Consider the following 17177-nt stretch of genomic DNA (forward strand, 5'->3'; position numbering starts at 1 on the left):
CCATATTTAATCACATGTGATTGCATATGATTTCTCATTAGAGGATGCAGCAAATGGCTAAGGAAAATAGAACTTAGTGCTGGCATCATTATTAACTGGCTCCAGAAAGAATGAATTGTCATTGCTAAAAATGTAGTGCCATCAAAAACTCCTTTTCCACTTGCACGAGGAGCACTATTGCTAATAGACTTCGGAGCTTGAAATAAATAAATCTTTGGAATCCTGTTGCATCTCTTGGGGTGTGACATTTGACAGTCTTTTATAGCGCCGAACGAAACAAGTTTGTGAGCTGGAATTCAATTGTGGTGTATTGATTCCTTGCATCAGTCATTATTCCCTGCTGATTGACAGCTGAAAATTGGTTACGTTAAGTATTTCATATGTTATATTGGCTGACATTTGCTTGCCTGCTCTTGTGTCAATATTGTTGTAAAGATCTCCAGCTCTATGAGATAGCAATATACACCGACTGTGGCTTTTGTGTGATGTTCCAGTGTTTTTCCTGACATAATTTAAGACATATTAAAAACCAGCAGCATCTTCTCTCTTGAGGAGCTTAATGCCAATATTATTGTCTTCCAGGGGAAGATCATGTATGCCCATAATCGGGTGCTAATTTCCACCCATATGCTCATGTTTAGGCATTAGGCACTATAACTGTAAAACTGAGCCTGATTGATTGATTCATGTCAAGCCTCATCTCAGCTCATGCAGTGGAAAGTCATCCAGCTGACCCTTTTTACACTAAAGAAAGAGATTTGTGTTCCTTTCTTTCACCTGGAACCATCAAATTGACTGAATAATCTGTAATACATTAGTGCTGACATTTGTTAGGCGAGAATTAAACAAGACACAGTAATCATTCCCTTGAATAAAAAATGTGTTTGATTTCCAGCAGAGTTCTATTAAACGAATGATAGAGTTGTCTGCTTCAAAGCAGAGAATGGTGAATATTCTCAGAGATAATGAGCTCCATTAACGCTTTAGTGACTCAGGATCACAGTTTCCTCAGCTTGCCTGGTGCAGCTGAACTCAAGCTGAAGTGTTCTTTAAAATTAAAAGAAAAAAGAAAAACCACACACACACACACACAAAGATGAATTGCTAGTGGTCAATAAATAAAACATAAAATTAATATATCATAAAGTGGGTCACCATTGTTGTTTTATTGATTGTGTCACCACAAACATAAGGATCTTATTATTAAGACTTGACTCATTTAGGAATCAGCTGCCATGCAGTTATTACTATGGGTGTCTCATGCAGCAGTGACCCATTAATTAATAGCCCCTTTTCTATTAAAAGAAGGTAGTTTATCTTGCACTACTGCAAGTACACAGTTTTAGAAGATTTGTGAATTGGTTCATGGGAACCAGATCCTTGGAGATGTGGAGGACCATGGGCATTCATCTCTGTTGAGGTGCAGAGCTGTTTGCCCCATCAGTGGTGGATGTAGTGGTTGATGCGGAAAGTACAATTCAATTGCTAGTTCATTGGCTTTTGGCATAGTGGAAGGGACCCACCTTGTCCTCCAATTCAGACAGCATAATGTCTTGGGATAGCCCTCATCGTGATGGACTGGAACCAAAGAGTCCCTGCCACTGATTGAAGGACCTTCCACCATCAGAAGGACTCTGAACATTAACAGACTAAGTCCTGTCACCAGAGAAAGGGAACTTTGGTCCTAGTGATGTGCACATGGCCCAAGATTCACTTTGGTTTTTAAAAATCCCAGTCTGTTTCTGAGTCACTCTGTACTCTCTCTGCTTCAGTCTGTGATCTGGATTCCAACCTGCTCTGAATAAAATGAAGTTCTGTGTTTCCCATTCACTATATCAAGGTTACCAGATTTTTTTCAATGAATCCGGGGACACTTTTCAACTTCAATGGATTTTGTATGGGGACTGATTTGTAAATCCAGGGACTGTCCCCAGGGAAAGGGGACATCTGGTAACCTTACACTATAATGAACATTTAACTTTTCCCTCTTTTGGCTAAAGTGGCCAATATTTACAGGCACAGAAGCCCTTCCAGGGTTGATTAAACCTGTCAAATCATAGGCAAATGTATCTAGGCATATTCATGCAAGGCATCTTTAAAGTTCTGTTCTAAAGAACAAAACAAAGTATATAGCTTTTTCATTTTCTGCTATAATTGGATGTATTTTTCAGGAATGGCCACCGCTTCTGATGGAATGAATCCTTCCAAAATTTAGAACACTAGTTTCAATGGTTCTCCCACAAGGGCTGACCTGATCATTTTACATTAGTAATCATAGGAGGGAAGATTGCGGGGGGGGGGGGGAGTAAAGATCCCCAAGAAAGACTGTGGTGGTAAAAATATCACCCCTAGTGTTGGGCTTCTCCCCTCTCCTGGGTTGTTGTTTTTTGGGGGGGTGGATCCCTGTAAAAGGGATCTATCCACTGACTTGCAGAGGTTAAAGGGGTACTGAAAACTCCCCAGAAAAAACGGGGGGGGTGTTAAATGTCACTCCCCAGCAATGATCCTGTAACCCCAAGGGTCATTACTGGGGGTGGGGTGGGCTTCTTCTCCCTGCCAATGGATTTTGGAAGCTTCAACATTTTCTCCCTGGGAGAGAGCTCAATCTCCATGGGCTTGCATCAAGGAGGGTAGATAGTGGAAGACAATGGATCCCCAAGAAAGACTGAGTAGGGGAAAATGTCAACTGTCAAGGCCTCTGTTCATGGGGGCGGATTCTGTCTCCCATAGATACAAGGGAGAGTGCTCCTGCCATCAGATCCTGCTTATGAGCTTTCCATAGACATCTGGTTGGCCCCTGTGACAACAGGATGCTGCCACTGGCCTGATCCAGCAGGCTATTCTCATTATCTTAACCCTCTTGTTGTTGTTGTTGTTTAGTCGTTTAGTCGTGTCCAACTCTTCGTGTCTTCCACTGCCTCCCGCAGTTTGGTCAGACTCATGCTGCTATCCAACCTACTCGTCCTCTGTCATCCCCTTCTCCTTGTGCCCTCCATCTTTCCCAACATCAGGGTCTTTTCCAGGGAGTCTTCTCTTCTCATGAGGTGGCCAAAGTATTGGAGCCTCAGCTTCACAATCTGTCCTTCCAGTGAGCACTCAGGGCTGATTTCCTTCAGAATGGATAGGTTTGATCTTCTTGCAGTCCATGGGACTCTCAAGAGTCTCCTCCAGCACCATAATTCAAAAGCATCAATTCTTTGGCGATCAGCCTTCTTTATGGTCCAGCTCTCACTTCCATACATCACTATTGGGAAAACCATAGTTTTAACTATGCGTGCCTTTGTTGGCAAGGTGATGTCTCTACTTAACCCTACTCCCTACCTATGAGAATTGTCACTGAAATTTCCTCCCCCTCCCAGATAATTTCTGAATGCAGTTTGTTTTTTTTCCATTAACTGATGGAGAATGATAAGAAATAAAAATGCAGCAGACATGTTCAGCACAGCACTGGTTTGGCTGGGACTTTCCCTAACCAACAAGGTCTGATGTGGTCTGATGTACGTTCTGGCTTATTACTCAGTGCTGACCTCCTGGCTCAGCTCCTGGCTCCTGGCTCCCAGCTGTTGGCTTGGCTCTGACAGCTGCCCACAGCTCAGCCTTGACAGAAGGTCACAGAAATCATCTACGAGAAGCCAGAAAGACACAAATCTCTAAACCAGATTTGTGAACCAACTCGAGAATTAGCCTCCAAATCTCAAAGCCACGGGCATGTTTTGCATTTCCCCACCATCAATAGGTGCGTAACTTGGAAGTAAATGTAGCAGAACCTCAAGGCATGTTTTCTGTGGTGAATATGAACAGGTGAGATTGTGACTGAATAGCATTTTTATTTCTCTCCCCCACCCCAATTCACAGAAGGATGTTTGAAACTATTCAGAAAAGAAAACAGAAATTGCTATTTGATTCTGAGGCCAAATTCCTCTGTAGCAATTACTGAGTTGGGTTTCCCCCTCCCTTTTAATTTGTTTGCATTTGTTTATGACATTCATTTATTTATTACCATCCCATTGAAGGGGAGAAAAAAGCTTCTAGAAAACATGAATGGATTGTCTCGTTTCATTCTTACAACAACCTAGTAAGGTTGGTGAGGCCAATAAATTATGACTGGCCCAAGGTCACCCTAAGAGCTTTGTGGCTGAGTAGGAATTTCAACCCAGTTTGCCTTGGTAATATACGTCTAAAAATTTCAGTACAGTACATGAAATCTTTTATGAGATTTTAGAACAGAAATTGTCATTAGCATTATTATTGGAATTAGAATTTTAGCCTGCATTCCTAACCCCACTCACCTGGGAGTAAGCCCTATTGAATTCAAGGGGACTTACTTTGAGTAGATGTAGTTTGGATCCCAGCCTTAATCACACTTTCCCAATTTAAAAATTCAGGGCTGTGCCAATTTCAATATATTAACACTGGCCTATTTGCAACTTCCAACACTCTCTACTTTTCATATGCAACAGACTACGTTAATTTACTATAAGAAACAATGGCAAGGAATTATGTCTGCAAAGCTCTGGCAAACTGGAAGGACAGCTTGTCACACTTTGTTCTTGCAAAGACAGAATTTGCCTGATTTGTTTCATATTTCCCCAAAGCCTTGAGAGGAAACTTGCCTCTAGCAACGAGCTACCTAACTCTTCCACGTCCATCTTCTGGGGTGTCACCTGCTAAGGTGAGGAGTCTGGAAAAGCCTGGACACTGTATGCACGGGTGGCCTTGTGTTTACGGCAGACAAAGGCAAAATCCTCTGGATTACCTGAAGATATCATATAACACACAAAATGGAGTTACTATTATTCTCTTCTAAGACATATTGTGTTTCCCTTGGGCAGAGAAAAGAACACACAGCCAGCCCTGAGAGGGCAGGTCCTATTAAAGATTTATGCAAGCCTGAATTATTTGGCTTTAAACTTTGTCTTTTTCCATTTTTTAATAAGAGGGATGCTTTCTTTAGGCACTGCAACCTGAAGTAGATGGTATCACCAGTAATCCTTGGCTTAGGCAGAGAGCTTCTAAATGGATTGAATTAGGTGCAAGATGGAGCTGTTTGATTTTTTTCCCCTCCCCTTAACCTCCCACCACTATTTCCCCCCTTGTTTATGCTTTTAAGGATTCGTTGCAAAACTTCCCACTAAAGCGGCATTTAAGGTGGGGCTTCAAGTTGCATCAACGTCATTTAGGCCTCTTCCTTCAGTAAGCATGCTAGAAGCTGTTGAAGCTGGTAAATGTTATATTGAGACATTCATAACAGTAGCAAAACAGCAATAGATGCTGATTACTAAATTTAAGAGGTATATCATTATGACGTTTGCTTTATGCTTACCCAAAATATTATTGTGATATATAAAAACGAAGAGAATCATTCCGGAAATTGTTTCAGAATTTTTTTCTTTTGTTACATCAAATCACTCAGTTTCCATGCTTTACTTTTGGTTAAAGATAAAGGTAAAGGTACCCCTGACCATTAGGTCCAGACGCGAACGACTCTGGGGTTGCAGCGCTCATCTTGCTTTATAGGCCGAGGGAGCCGGCATTTGTCTGCAGACAGCTTCTGGGCCATGTGGCCAGCATAACTAAGCTGCTTCTGGCAAACCAGAGCAGCACACAGAAATGCCGTTTACCTTCCTCCGGAGCGGTACCTATTTATCTACTTGCACTTTGACGTGCTTTCGAACTGCTAGGTGGGCAGAAGTTGGGACCAAGCAATGGGAGCTCACCCTGTCATGGGGATTTGAACCGCCAACCTTCTGATCAGCAAACCCTAGGCTCAGTGGTTTAGACCACAGCGCCACCCGCTGTGGATACGTCTCCATAAATAAATAGGTTTTGCTCATTGAATTCATTCACTTCTCTCTGCAAAACTCTCTTCATTTTTCTTTCATGAATTAGGCAGAAAAGAAGCAATTACTCAGGGCAAAGCAAGTGAATAGTATTAGTTAAATCCATCAGTGTTGTACAACATAGAAACAAACAGTACTGTTAAAACAAAAGTACAACCTAAAATTAATAAAACTGCTAATAAAAGCACATGTAACAAGAATCCAGGACATTCAAATACAAAAAACAGGGTCTGCTCTTATGGGTCATAGAAACTGTATGGGCAACATGATTATTTTCCACTTGCTGTGCCACAATAAACAGCAGAGAAGTGGAGGGAATGCTACAGCTGTGCAGCCCATCTTATGTTTCTGCTGAAAGGTGTCACTAATATCTTTGTGTTAACAGTGCTCAGGTTCAAATATTTTCTCACTCTCCTCCTGCCCTCCAATCAATGGGTCTCATTTCTACCAGGCTTTTTTTTTTTTTAAGCATATATTTTCCTTTTTCCAAGTTGATGCAAAAGCATATTTATGTTGCTCTTGTTGCTCAGCAACTGTGATCTCTTCACTAGGTCTGACAGTTGCTTTTTCTTCAAGGGAGCCGAAAAGCAAGAAAGAAGCATTGATCCTCAACATATTATCAGATCTTGTCACACACACTTTCAGAGGCTGATAGCATCTAATAATGTTGCTCAAGGCTCACTTTACACATCATTGAACTTTTATGGCTAAACCTGGGTGGGGAATTGCCTAGTGGGAAGGTGGAAGGTGTGGGTGGCTGCCATACACTTGTTTAATTGTTTAAAGCCCCCCTGCCCCCCGCCCCGGAAATTAAATGAGGCGAACGGCAGGCTCTCCTGTGTTATGTTAAACATAAATTGATTGCTTGTTATTAGAGGCGATGCAAAGTATTCATGGAAAGGTGCTTGCAAAAGCAAAGGGAATCTCTCCCTCTGCGTCCTACAGGGCTTAGGTGGAATGAAGCTCACAAATATTTAAGTTGAACAATGGTCTTTACTTGGAACCATAAATATACTAAACAACAACACAATTGTACACAAAGAGCTAGACACCTAAGAAACTCGCAAACAATGCAATGATGATGATCTAGTTGAGGTCAACGAGAAAGTCAGATAGCTCTTGGTTGCAAGGTTCGTAGTCAGCCAGTATTGAGGTAAAATTCAGCAGCCAGGCAAGTTGGTGCCATCTTGCTTTCACTTCAGGTTGCAATGTGCCGTGGACCAGACTGCTGTCGCTCCAAATAATGCTGAGGGAGAAGAAGCAGCAACTGCCTTTTAAAGCAACCATTGAGCCTCCTTTCCATCACTTCTGTCCCCTTGATCTTCTTTCCTTTAAGAGGAGAGGGGGAAATAACCCCCAGGCTGGACACAGAGGGATGAGGACATTTGTTTTTTTTAGAAAAGATTTTTAGATTCCCCTCTTCTTCTGTAAGTTGAAAGGGATTCTGTAAATTGAAAGGGATTCTGTGGGCACCCTGGAATACCTCTGCATGTGCCTATATGCCCACGGGCACCCCGTTGGCAACCTCTGCCTTGCAATACCAATAACTAGAATATGTGTGTGTGCTGCCTCTTACAGTATTTAATGGCAATGCTACTTTGGACCATTCAATTATTTTTGCTCCAATGTGAGTATAGCATGTGGCTTGTGAGGCCTTAGGAGTTAGCATATAAGCATACTTTTAAAAAAAACGTTCTTCATTCCATAAATTAAAATCAGATTCGTGGGTTCTGTGCTGACTATGCCTGAAATGCACAGGCTACTTCAAACATGAAAAGCAGCCGAGCAATTAAAGTGCTCCACCAAGATTAGCTGATAATACATCAGGCTTCTGGGTGCGATGTCAAGATGTAAAATGAATAAACATAAATTAAGTGTCGTCTTTATGTCTGGCCACATCATGTCACAACAAATTATAATACAGATTAAAGGTAAAGGTACCCCCTGCCCCTACGGGCCAGTCTTGCCAGACTCTAGGGTTGTGCGCTCATCTCACTCTATAATACAGATTACTCAGTGGCAAAACTGATGCACGTCTGTTCCCCTACGTGTGATGCAGCTCCACATGTTCATTAGCGAGAAGGAGGTTGCGCATTTTCTTCCAAAGATTCCAGGCAGAAAACAAAACAGGAAAGAGAAGAAGAAACAAAGATGCAAAAAGAGAACTAGACAATTTGATATGTGGGGAAATTCCACACACACCCCATTTCAAACACAGAAAGAAATTAGACAGCACAATAGGATTTGACACCCCATGCATTTAAACCATGTTTAAGCACATGTCTGACCAACCTCCCAAGAATCTTGGGAACTGCAGTTTACCTTTTACAGAACTAAAATTCCCAGCACCCATACAAACTCAGTTCCCATGATTCTTTGAGAGGGGGGATGCGCTTAAGTGTTCTTTAAATGTATGTATGGCATGTATGCCAAAGGATATGGGACCTGTGTGAATAACAATAAGGGAGAGGGTGTGTGTGTGTGTGTGTGTGTGTGTGTGTGTGTGTCATGTAAAAGCCTATTCAGGGTTGGCCTATGTTCATCTTCCTCATTTCTAGCTGAACAGCCACTGCAGCTTCAGGTTTAAAGACCCTTTTCACATAGTCACACATTTCCCTCTTTCCTTCTCAATAAATTCCACGGGTTGGCTCCAGAGATCCACTTTTGTTGATGTAAGGAGCTACAGTCCTGCAAAGGATTCTGTGGCTGAAAAGTGAGGGTTTTTGTGTTTGTGTTGTTTATACCAGTTCCTCACTTCTCCCTGAAGCCCCCTGAACCACCTCAAATGTTGATCTTCACAGAAATATGCAGTTGGAAGGAACGCCAGGGTTACCTAGTCCAACCCTTTGCAGTGCATGAACACAGCTAAAGAATCCCTCTCGGATAGTCATCTAGCCACTTTTAAAATGCACCACCTTCTGAAGTAGTCTGTTCCATTGCTGAACAGCTCCTAACCACCAGAAAGTTCTTCCTAATATTTAGTTGCAATATCCCTTCTTGGATTTGAAGGGCCACGTGACAGCCCTTCAAATATTTGAGAATAGCTATCATATCTCCTCTCAATCTTGTCTTCTCCAGGATAAACATACCCAACAAACCATCAACCGTTCCTCATAATGTTTTGTTTTCAGACCCCTTTTCATATTAGTTGCCTTTTTCTGCACGCATTCCAGTGCCTCTGTATCCTTCAGGTCCCCAGCACTTCAGAACTGAGTTTTGACATTCAAGAAACATCAGGGTTAGTTCATGAAAATAATCTTCCCTCCGGCTTCTTCCATTTGTGGGAGCAGAGCCAAGACACACGTTCCAGGAGAAGGCCTCCACTCACATATCTCTTGGACCAAGTTCCATTTTGAACCCATAACATCATTGGCACATACTTCTTATGTAAAAGGAAATCAATGAAAGAGGATGTCCTCTGCAGTTTGTGAGGATCTTCAAGCAAAGGCACATGGTGCAATCATTGTGAAACGATACCACTTTATATGCAGATGGAAAACAACATTTTAATGCACCCATGCTGAAATTTCCATGCAGGCACAAAACCCACATGTTAGGGGAAAGGTTACTGAGCCCTCCTGACATCAGCCCACCTGTTGGAGAGGGGGAGTACAGGCCAGCTATGCCTCCCTGTCAAACATCTGTTTAGCAGGGGGAAAGAAGGGGATGTGCACCCCAGTCCACAGACCTACACATCTGTCTGATTTTATCTTGCTCCTTTTCAAACTCTTCTGATCCATTCAGAATGCATCAGATTTGCAATCAGATTCTTTTATAAAGATAGGAAAATCCTGAGCAGCTGAGCATGCTTTATTGCAATGAAGTTTTTCATCAGCTATTTAAATCACACTCGCCCACAAGGCTCAGAGGGGTGGAGGCTGGAATTTTTTTTTTTTTTAAGGAAATCAAATTAGTTTGAATGAGTTTCCACCATCTGCAAATCACAAGTAATGAAAAGTGATTTTTCACCAGTCATTAGGGGTCAGGTCCTGTTGATTAAAAACCACATGAGTATTTTTTATTTTTTGTCTTGCACCTGCATACTGTCTTATCCTCTTTGACTTTTTGGAAATTGGGAGATTGGAAGCATGGTTGTAATACGAGGTTGTATATCATAAAGCTAAGTTGATCTGTGCAATAAATCAGGGCTCCCTCCTATAATGCTAACTAAAAGGTGTCAGCAAAAATGTCCCTCACCTGTTTGCAAGACAACTAGAAATCCCTTCTCAAATTATCCAAAGCAGAGATAAGCATGAATAAATAAGTTGTCATTAGGCTTGGGGAATACTTGAACGATGCAGCATCGAATGAGGCAAAATAACCAGGACATATCGCAGAAGTGTTTTCTCTCCACTAATGTTTAAATTCTACAGTGATGTCTCCATAATTACAAACAGGACGATGCAGTTGTGCTGAGATGAAACAGGTTTTTATGATTAAGAAACCATAAAACTAGGAAAGAATATGTTCTCCCTTCTCCCTCCCCCTTTTTAATCAAAGGTGTTAACACATGCAAATTATTGTTATTTCACTTGAGAGATTTATAATGTTAGTGAGTGCTTGACAAAAATCAAATTAAGCAAGTAAGAAGGGGAGAAACCACAAGAATGGCTGGTCTGCCTGCTGTATTGTTCGAATTTCATTCAAGTCTCTTGTGGCTCTATATTTAACTGCAAAGGGTAACTACAGAACTCTGCTTTCAAGTATTCACCAGATCACATGAGTGCACGCACATATATATTACAAAGAATACTTTTAAAAGTTTTATAAGGGAAGAGCTACTATTGAAGGGGGAAATTGTCTCTTTATTTCCTGTTAACATCTAATCCAGTAGCTATTTGTACACCTTTGACACTGACTGGTGTAACACTTTCCCCTTGTGTGGTGCCAAAAAATTCCTCCTGCTTTCCTAACAAAAAAATTTAAAAAACCATTTCCCATCAATTGATGACACTATGAAATTGCAATTGAAAAATCATAGAAGTGAAAAACTCAGTTACATTCTCATGAGTTGGGTGCATGGTTCTTGTTGTTCTTACCTTACTTTCAAGGTGGCCAAGGGGTGTTTGTGAGTGTCCTTTCTTTAAGTTTCCACGTAATTTATCCACTGGCTTTCACCCCCCCCAGCCTTCCTGGGTGCCTTTATTTCTTGAAAACCCCATGATGTACTCAGCTGGTCCTTAATGTAAGCATAGGAAAGTGGCAAAGCTGTGTACCATGCAGTTAGTTGTTGTTTTTAGTGGAATCTTTTACTTTGAAAGAAATCAGTGTGGAAATACCTTTTTTAAGATTCAGGAAGGACTGTAAAAAGAAAATCGGCAACCCAATCTGCTTCAGATGCTTGGTAGCCAACCTCTCTGATTTCCGGTGTTTCAGTCAGTGCTCAGGGGGAAATATAATGAGGAACTTCTCCTATGGGGCTCTTTTGGATCAAGGAAGTGTTGGCAGCTAAGGAGGCTGCAGAGTGCTGAGGAAATGTTTAATGGGAAGAAAATTACACACCTTTCACATGGCCAACCTAAACAGATAAATTAGCTCAACTGAACAACCCTACAGAAATTCTGATATGTGTTGAGAAAGAGGCAGAACAAGAGAAGACTCTTTCACAATGGTGGGAGGGGGGCCCTGCAAAGAAATGCAAGACAGGTTTCATCATTATTATTTTGCTCTTTGACAGTGTCCATGTTGGGGAGGGTGAATAGGATTTCTTGGTACCTTCACCAAACAGGAAAGGCCTTTTTTTTGTGAAACCACAAGTTCTGCTTTTAGGCCGTAAGAGATGTAACAATAATTTAGTCTAAGGAAAAGCCCTGCTCATACCCTCCCCGCAAAGTTATTTTAACAACTGCTATGCAAAAGCCATTTTCTCCCTAGTCATGCCCTGTTGAGTAATATTCCCATTTTGCAGATGAGAAACTGAGGCTGAGATATAGTAAGTTGTTCACAATCACCCACAACCAAGACAGGGCTGCAATTCGAAATCTCCCAAATCAGCACCCATCACTCTAGGCTGTGGACATCAACAGCTGTCTAGTAAGGCACCGGCATGTATGGTGTTTTTTCCACTTGGATCTTCAACTGATAAGAAAACATTAACTGGGTTTGATTGTTTAATTTTGGACTGATTTATTCAGGTCACTTTCTTAGGTTGGCCTTTATTGGCATTCTTAAAAACAAGGTGTGCCAGTTTTCCAAATACCTTCCACCACAATCATTAAAGAATACAAGGACTATCATTTTCCCCCAGTTAGGATGCACTGCCAAGAGTTTGGCAAATGTTTAAAAATATGCATTTCCTGTAGATAATGGTGGTGTTAAAAACATAATAAAGTATCAGATCACATTACACAGCTATGCAGAGCCTAAGCCATTGTTCCAAAGCAGAAAGCTGATGAAATTGTTATTTAGGTTAATTTCTTGATGGGACAGAAAGAGTCAGTGAAGAACATGACATAAATCCAAACAAAGTATGTATTTAGAACATATATAGGGTGCTTTTCTATGAAAACAATATTCAAAACAACTCACAGAAGATGAATACCAGCTATGATAAAAGAACAAAGACAACAAGGACAATTAAAACTTAGAATCTGTTAAAGCACAAATTATTATTATTATTATTATTATTATTATTATTATTATTATTATTTTACACACTTGCACATTGGGCTGGCACATCAGGTGAACATGGAGGTGTTGGCTGAACTCAATTTCCTCCATGTGATGGGCCAGCTCAAGGGAGATGTATCATCCAATATTTCATCCTATCTGCAAAGGTATGGATCAAGTCTCTCCATTGAAATAAATGGTAACTGCTGTGTACAATAAATCTGCAACTGAGCTTTTCCATCCAGAACAGACTGCTGGATGGGACAAAGTGAGCAGAATATGCAAAAACATTAAATCACTAGAACTTAAAAACAAGGTTAAGCACTTAAGTCACATTATATTTCAAGAGGACCCGAGTGCTTAATTTTATTTTGATTGAGAGCTCTGAGAGCAGTTTTAATATTGATCGCCTGCTTGTTGTTTTTTTTTAAAAGAAGGCACTAAAATTTAGCTATTAAAATGGGAAGTAACTAATTAAAGCAAAGTACAATGGATTGCTATCCAATGTTTCTAATCTGAAAGTTCCTTCGGAATCAATAGAGTAGTTAGCTTCCAAATAAACATGATCAGGATTGGAGTGTACATGGCACAGACAAGGAATTAGGATTGGGGGCTGCGGGATCTGAAAAAAAATATAGGATCATTAATCATCCTGCTGTTTGACTCAATATGTGATCTTTATACTAAGTAAATGCCATGGTTAGCAATAGTTCTCTGCAAGGTTGTCATAATTCTTACTTTTAACACTAAGGCACTGGTGTTTACAAAACCACCATCATACACTGTGGTTTCTAAGAAAGACACAGGTTCTCAAACGCTCATTTCTCAAAGGTTTGTTTCTGACTGTCTGACACCTTTGTGTATAACTCTTCCTTGTACCTCTTGTCTAAGCATGTGTGCAAAGCACTTGGCTGATCTTGCTAAAGAGGGTGGACAAAGCAAATTTCAACCAGGGTGAGGAGAATAACCAGCTGGGTCATTTTCCTACAGTGTCTTATAGGTCAGTTGCGGTCAAATATTTCATATAAAACCAATGGTGTAATAGAAACCTATGAGCCTGAGGTTGCATGTTGCAGAACATGGCTTCCAATGCCTGGCAAATCATGACAATCTCAGGGTTTTTTTAAAAGCAGCAAGTTCCTCATTCTTGTTGTGGGGGGCGGGGATCCCAAACTAGAAGTAAATGAATATGTTGATCTATAGTCTGCATCAATGTTTATTCTAAATTAAAATATGGAAGATCACATTTATTTAATGCATATATCAGTGCTCTTGTCCTTAGACTGTGAAGTAAGTTAGTAAGACATTTCATTATCTAAAGGTATCAGGTTCAACCTCTCCATCACATGTTCTTATTGAGTCCATGTGGTTAGTAACCCAATTATATTTTCCTCTGATTCACGAAAGGACTGGAAATTATGAATAAGAATACCCGCTGCCCCCACCATGGTTGCATTAGCTAGGATGAAAACATGCATGATATCAGCCTCAGAGTATAAGATAATCACTAATTGCAAGGGTGACTAGATGATATCACCTAATACAAGATTATGGTTTTGAATATTGTTCTGCACCTGCATGACAGAGGTGAGCCTGCTCTAGACCACTTTTATCCTGTTTCCTTATGAGATTGCCTTTTACTTAGTCAAGCTAATAGAGAACCCATGGCCTCCCCCAATACTGCAAGACTCCCGTCATCCCCAGCTAGCATTGTCAATGATCAGGGATGATGCAGTCATAGTCCAACAAAATCTGGAGAGCCATAGTTTCCCCACCCCTGCCCTAGCCCATCAATCCTAACTATCAGAAGCTCTTCAAAGTGTGGTGCATAGGTCTTGGCTACATCTGTTAACCAGAGTTAACAGGGATCAAAGATGGGCCCTTCGACTTGTGAACTTACAAATCATGTACTTTGTTACAGAGCAATACCCCCTGAGGCCAGGCCTTTCTAAGCAGGTTCCAGAAGCACAGTCAATGCCATGTCAAATGAACAGCTTTGTTTTCATTCTTATCACTTCTTCATCCACCTGTGTTCATTTCCCCCCCCCCCTTCCTTTTCTTTCCATTTTTGGCCCATTAGCTCACATTTACAAGACACTTCAAAAGTTTTAAGGCCTTATGTAGTCCAAGTTCTTGAGACATTCTAAAACATGGATAATCAATGTGGCTCTACTACAACTCCCACTGTCCCTAGCCTTTAATCATGCTGTGTGGTGATCATGGTTATGTATTCCCATGTTCTAAAGTTTAAGAGTGATGGAAGTGTTTGAACACAAAGTTGCTGCATTCTGAAGCGTTTGCTTTCACAGAAAAGAACGCGCTTTGTCCATTTATACTATGTCAGAGTTGTACAACAAGATTCCTGATCTGGACTCCTGTGCAGAAATGAATTCTCTTCACCAGAAGAACGAGTTTTTAAAGCTTTACTGCACAGTCTTAAATACTAAGTAGGAAAATACAAATGTTACAAAACAACAAAGTAACATATTGTTGGCAATGAGTTTAAGTTCTTAAACTTTCCCCTCCCTCTGGTCCCAGAGAGAAATATTAAGCATCTCCACTAAAATATAGTTTCAGTGCTAAAATCAAATTGCATCTGCTTCATTCCTCTGTGTGTCAGAATCTCACATAGGCAGGCACAGTAGCTCTTAAGTAAACATATACAGCTTCTTAAATTGCAACAGCAGAAAGTCACAAGGTAAGTCATGAGACTGCTTGCCTAATTGGGGGGGGGGGGGAATGCCAGCCTTTTGCAATAGGCTTCTTAATGTACAGATTATGTACATTAAATTTATAACTTTAACATATCATACCTAGAATAACCATCTGTTATTCTAGGTATGATATGTTAACATAACATAACATACTCAGAGGTTATGTTAACTTATAACATTCAACACAGGAAAATCGGGACACCCATCTTCCAGGGTTGCGCTCCCATGCAAGCCATGTGATTTGTGTGAGAATACAGCCTCCCCAAATGGGTGTTTTGGGGGCCCACGTTGTTGTGGGAGCCAGGTGACTTCTGCAAGAGGGTGGGTGCCCTCAAATGGGTGTTTTTTGGGGGGCCATTCTTTGTGGAAGTCAGGTGAGTTGTGCGATAGCATGGCCCCTAAAAACAGGCATCTTTGGGGGTTGCACTCTTGGGGGAACCAAAATGGGACATCATGGGATCCAATCAGAAGCTGGGGTGACTTCTGTAATTCTAGGATGTCCTGGACAGTTCAGAGGTGGGTCTTACTCCAAATAACTGTACTTCAGTGTCAAATAACAGGAGGGACTTGGCCTGGAAAGGCAAATAAGAGGCACCCAGCTAATTTTCCTTAGCAGGAACATTGATTGAGGTGTTAAGTGTACTATGCAGTGTGGTATTAATAATACTATGCACTGTAGGGTTGAGGAGCCTGGGACCCTTCATTTGTTGCTGGACTACAGCTCCCATCATTCCTGACCATTGTCCATCCTGCTAGGGACTGATGGGAGTTGGAGTCCAACAAACATCTGGAGGGCTGTGTGAATCCTATCCCTGCCCTCCCATAATAAGCCAAGTCCTTTCCTTCATTTCCTTAACTCACACATATCTAATTTTAATCTGTAGTTTCCTGCCTTGTCCTTTATACAATGCCATAGACAGTGACAATGATGTATGAATAATAAGTAACGTACTCAGTAAGGTCGAATAAATAATATACTCTAAATAATATACACAGCACAATATTTACTCACGAAACCTGAGCTACAAGCAACCATAAAATGATGCAGATAATGTATACAAGGAAGTGGACTCATCAAATTTGCACATGGCCCCAAAACCAAATAATAAATAAATGGAATAAGGATATACGGTAGAATGCAGTTATTCCAATCTGTAAAGTTTAAAATATATTATCAATCAACAATGCAATCCTACGCATGTCTACTCAGAAGTAAGGCCCACTGAGTTCAATGGGATTTACTGAAAACAATAATACTTACTGGTAGCAGGCATAATTTATAATAGACTTATCCTCAAAGCATCAATGAAATTCACAAGAGTTGTATTAGTGGAGCCACCCGAAGAGTGGGAGGCCCACAGAAACTGTTAGACAGCAAAATATTTTGAATCATGTTCTGCATTATTTGCAAATAAACTTTCAGTGGCTAATCCAGATGACTTTCCTTTACACACCCAACTATTTAAACTGAAACTTGTAACAAAAAATAAAAAAATGGAGTGGGTTTAAGTTGTCAGTTGTATTTAAAGCAAAATGGAACCTCGTCTGAGGCCGCAAGCAACCCAATACCAAAGGTACTGGCAACCCGTAAGTTAACTACAAGGCATCTGATCTCTTTATTAAGTGTTAGAAAACAGTCAGCAAACTCCAAACATATCTGATTTGTTAGTGTGCATGTGTCAGGGAAAAAAACCCTAGGCGTTAGTATATATAAATGACAACTTTTAAAATAGTAAAGAAAGATGGTTAAAATAATTTGTGCATACAGCTTCACAGTATATTTTCTTTGAGGCAAATCTGGGAATCAAGGCAAGATATTTTTTTTTTTTTTGTAAACTTAGCAGATGTTTATGATTAGGTCTTAGTTAACATCACCCAGCTGTCCAATGATGATTTTATAGAGGGGAGAGCATTGTAGAGTGCCACATGTTTATATAAATCATGGCTATGGCAGTTGTGTTACTGGGGCAAAAGTGCTACATTTCCCATTTTAGGTAACCTCTTCAAATCACAC

This window comes from Podarcis melisellensis (assembly GCF_964234715.1).
Source record: "Podarcis melisellensis genome assembly, chromosome: 9".
Taxonomy (NCBI): domain Eukaryota; kingdom Metazoa; phylum Chordata; class Lepidosauria; order Squamata; family Lacertidae; genus Podarcis; species Podarcis melisellensis.